Source organism: Triticum aestivum, chromosome 5A, assembly GCF_018294505.1.
Source record: "Triticum aestivum cultivar Chinese Spring chromosome 5A, IWGSC CS RefSeq v2.1, whole genome shotgun sequence".
Lineage (NCBI taxonomy): Eukaryota > Viridiplantae > Streptophyta > Magnoliopsida > Poales > Poaceae > Triticum > Triticum aestivum.
In genome coordinates, this window is record NC_057806.1 from 512,652,065 (window position 1) to 512,656,834 (window position 4,770).

Here is a 4,770-nt window from a genome sequence, read left to right on the forward strand (position 1 = left end):
GTTTTACCGTTAGGTCGGCCTACAGGATGTTGGTGATCACAAAATACAGAAGATGCATGTGGATGGATGGGAGTGCGGGCTCATCAAGCACTGACAGAGATGAGCAATCTTGGAAACTCCTCTGGGGAACTCAAGTACCTGGGAAGATACGTATGTTTTTGTGGAGATTAGCACACCACTCCATCCCAATTGAAGATGTGAGGGCGAAGAGGAATATGGCAACAACGAGTGCTTGCAGCTTTTGCGGTGCGGAGGACTCATGGCGACACTCGTTACTCGAGTGCTCGATGGCAAGATGCGTATGGGCTTTGGTTGATGGGGAGCTGGCGGAACATCTATGCGAAACGACCGAGCCTAGCGCTAAGCATTGGTTAGTCACAATGAAAGACACGCTATCGCATGCAACATTCGTGAAGCTATCGGTAACCCTGTGGGAAATTTGGTGGGCGAGGAGGAAAGCAATACATGATGAAATTTTCTAGAGTCCTTCAGCTACTCACTTGTTTATATGCAATTTTATTAGAGAACTTGATATCCTTTCAGTTAAAAAGGTCATTCAGCAGGAAGTCAATGGGGCGGGTGCACAGCGACCCAAAGCACCCCCACCGGGCTTCATGAAAATTCATGTTGATGCTAGCATTGCAAGAAACCAGAGCAGAGGAGCTGCCTCGGCCGTGTGTAGAGATGCTAATGGGAATTATGTTGGAAGCTCCTCGCTGGTCATCGAGGGATTAAGCAATGCTACAACTATAGAAGCAATTGCTTGCAGGGAGGCTCTCTCCTTGGCAGATGATCTGATGCTACAGAACTTTGTTGTGGCGTCCGACTCGAAGCAGATTGTGGGTGAGATCAATAATGACGCCAATGGTGTACACGGAGCCATTTTATCAGAGATAAAGAATAGGACTCTTTTGTTTAACTGCACTTTTACTTTTGAAGGCCGAGCGGTTAATCGCGACGCCGATAGGTTAGCCAAGTTTTCAAACTCTTTAGATTAGGGAAGACATGTTTGGTTGTTGCAACCCCATGATCCAATTGTAATGCCACTCCATGTGGAGTTTGATCAATAAAACTTGGTGATACCCCTAAAAAAAGTTCTTTATATATAGTACCACCTCGCGTCTTTACCTGCAATAACACCAGTTTATATACATCTGTGAATTCAAATCAATAAACAGCCTTGAGGATTAAAAAGGAGAAGAGGGTAAACAATGGGACCGTTCTTCTCTGGAAAGAACCAAGAGACTTGGAAAGGAAGCGGTCAGCTGCGTGCTTTAATGGAAGAATTAAGAAGGCCCTGAAAAGGAAGGAAATCGATTAACCAGACCCGAAATTCTGGCATGCAAGTATTGTTTATGTATTTCCTTCCTGCTGCCCCCACACCCTAATCTCGCATGCATAGTAACGGGATGCCTACCTTGCACACTTCTAAGTGGACACACCACATGTCCTCCAAGTTTGGCAGAAGTTTTCTTCATATTTGAATGATCAAGCTTTTTCTATATCTTCAGGTCATTGGAGTCGTAGATTTCAGATCATCTAGACATCAAACAAGTTGCTAAAAGAAAGAAAATGTATTATTTTCCTCCATTTTTGAATCTAAATATTTGTAATTTTTTTATATTTTAGTGAAGCAACTTTATATTCATAATAATGTTACTAGAGATGAGAGTAATCGTATTTGTCATGTTTGTTGGAGTTGGATATAAAAAATGGCACATAATGCCACACGGTGTAGATTTTTTTTTGCCCGTTGCAACGCACGAGCATTTGGACTAGTAAATCCAATATTTCTTTTCTGACCAACAGGGTCTCCTCCGTCTTCATTCCATTGAAACGAAACCAAAAAGTAAATCCAGTATAAATCTCTATCTCTACCTACTAATAAAGCACGGAACGCTTCTGGTCGTACGTCGTCGGCATTTTTACAAAAAAACCCTGTTGTTTTGGGTATTCAACCCGCAGTACTATTATAAGTCAACCCGAAGTGGTACTGACAAGAGAGAAAAAGAAATATGCCGTTGTGTGTCGCCGGCCCACCCCCACGCCGATACGCGCCGCCGGTGCATCAGTTGGACGAGGTGCCTGGCCTCCTTGCGAGCTGCGAGCCAAAAAGAAGTAGTGAGGTTCACTCAAAAGAAAAGCAGTGAGGATGAGCGGCGCAGGATCGGTCGGACCTGGGGGCATGCATCATGCATGGCGCAGGTGGCGGAGGAAGGCTGTGGGCGTCTGAATCGAGTCGGAGGCGAGGCTGTTGGCCGGATCCGGAGCACGGACCGGCTACTGGGCGGGCGGCCAGATCGGGCGACGGCAGAAGAGCTCCAGGGGGCCCATCCATGGCTGTCCTCACCGACGCGGGGGGCGGCCGGGGGGGGGGGGTCCCTGGAGGGCACCAGCGGGCCACGCAGTCGGATCTAGCAGCCGACGGATTAAGACGGAGAGGCGGCGACCTTCGTTGCCGGGCTCCCTGAAGAAAACGTGTGAGAGAGATTAGAGAGAGAAGGGGAAGAGAGGGAGGGGCAGGCATCGGCTTGGCCTGCTTGCGCGCGGTTGGAGGAGGCAGGGCCCTTACCTCGATCTGGCGCCACGGTCCCTAGGGCGTGCGGAGGACAGGAGGAGGGAAGAGAGATGGGGGTGTGTGTGACGCCCCTGATTCAATCGTACACTAATCATACACGCAAACGTGTACGATCAAGATCAGGGACTCACGGGAAGATATCACAACACAACTCTACAAATAAAATAAGTCATACAAGCATCATATTACAAGCCAGGAGCGTCGAAGGCTCGAATACAAGAGCTCGATCATAGACGAGTCAGCGGAAGCAACAATATCTGAGTACAGACATAAGTTAAACAAGTTTGCCTTAAGAAGGCTAACACAAACTGGGATACAGATCGAAAGAGGCGCATGCCTCTTGCCTGGGATCCTCCTAAACTACTCTTGGTCGCTGTCAGCGGGCTGCACGTAGTAGTAGGAACATCCCGAGTAGTAGGTAGTCGTCATCAACGGTGGCGTCTGGCTCCTGGACTCCAGCATCTGGTTGCGACAACCAGAAAGAAAGGAAAGGGGTAAAAAGGGGGAGAAAGCAACCATGAGTACTCATCCAAAGTACTCGCAAGCAAGGAGCTACACTACATATGCATGGGTATCAAATGGAATAAGGGTATCATATGTGGACTGAACTGCAGAATGCCAGAATAAGAGGGGGATAACTAATCCTGTCGAAGACTACGCTTCTGGCCACCTCCATCTTGCAGCATGTAGGAAAGAGTAGATGGTAAGTTCACCAAGTAGCATCAAGTAGCATCGTATAGCATAATCCTAACCGATGATCCTCCCCTCGTCGCCCTGTGAGAGAGCGATCACCGGTTGTATCTGGCACTTGGAAGGGTGTGTTTTATTAAGTATCCGGTTCTAGTTGTCATAAGGTCAAGGTACAACTCCAAGTCGTCCTGTTACCGAAGATCACGACTATTCGAATAGATGAACTTCCCTGCAGGGGTGCACCACATAACCCAACACGCTCGATCCCATTTGGCCGGACACACTTTCCTGGGTCATGCCCGGCCTCGGAAGATCAACACGTCGTAGCCCTACCTAGGCACAACAGAGATGTCAGCACGCCGGTCTAAATCCTATGGCGCAGGGGTCTGGGCCCATCGCCCATTGCACACCTGCATGTTGCGTACGCGGCCGGAAGCAGAACTAGCCCCCTTAATACAAGAGCAGGCTTACGGTCCAATCCGGCGCGCGCCACTCAGTCGCTGACGTCACGAAGGCTTCGGCTGATACCACGACGTCGAGTGCCCATAACTGTCCCCGCGTAGATGGTTAGTGCGTATAGGCCAATAGCCAGACTCAGATCAAATACCAAGATCTCGTTAAACGTGTTAAGTATCCGCGAACACCGACCAGGGCCAGGCCCACCTCTCTCCTAGGTGGTCTCAACCTGCCCTGTCGCTCCGCCACAAAGTAACAGTCGGGGGCCGTCGGGAACCCAGGCCCACCTCTACCGGGATGGAGCCACCTGCCCCTTCAGCCCCCAACTCCGAACAGTACCACATGTAATGTAACTGTGTAAAGTATATAGTATATGCCCGTGATCACCTCCCGAAGTGATCACGGCCCAGTAGTATAGCATGGCAGACGGACAAGAGTGTAGGGCCACTGATGGAACACTAGCATCCTATACTAAGCAGTAGGATAGCAGGTAATGGTAACAACATTAGTAGCAAGGACAGGCTATGCATCAGGATAGGAATAACGGAAAGCAGTAACATGCTACACTACTCTAATGCAAGCAGTATAGAGAAGAGTAGGCGGTATCTGGTGATCAAAGGGGGGGGGCTTGCCTGGTTGCTCTGGCAAGATAGAGGGGTCGTCAACACCGTAGTCGAACTGGAGGGTTCGCCGGCAGCCTCAGGGTCTACTGGAAAGAAGTAACGGAGGAGGAACACAATAAATAACAGTACAATCAAAGCCTCACAAGGCATAACATGACAATACGCGGTGCTAGGGATGCCCTAACGCGGTATGAGGTGGTACCGGCGAAGGGGGGAAACCTCCGGGAAAATATCCCCGGGGTTTCGCATTTTCGAATAGATGAACTGGAGGAGGAAAGTTGTGTGTTCGCTATGCTAAGTATGAGTGGCGGACGAACGGGCTGCGAAATCGGGTTCGTCTCGTCGTTCTGAGCAACTTTCATGTACAAGGTATTTTCATCCGAGTTACGATTTATTTTATATTATTTTTAGAAGATTTAAATC

General features: G+C 49.0%; 1 long non-coding RNA gene across 1 annotated transcript; it reads right to left on the minus strand.

The window, feature by feature from the left end:
* Positions 1-1,790: 1,790 nt before the first annotated feature.
* LOC123107422 (uncharacterized) lies at positions 1,791-2,628 on the minus strand. The gene is made up of 2 exons (XR_006451672.1): positions 2,178-2,628; positions 1,791-2,101 (listed from the first exon to the last, which is right to left on the minus strand). It is a non-coding gene; the product is annotated as an uncharacterized lncRNA (long non-coding RNA).
* Positions 2,629-4,770: the final 2,142 nt, after the last annotated feature.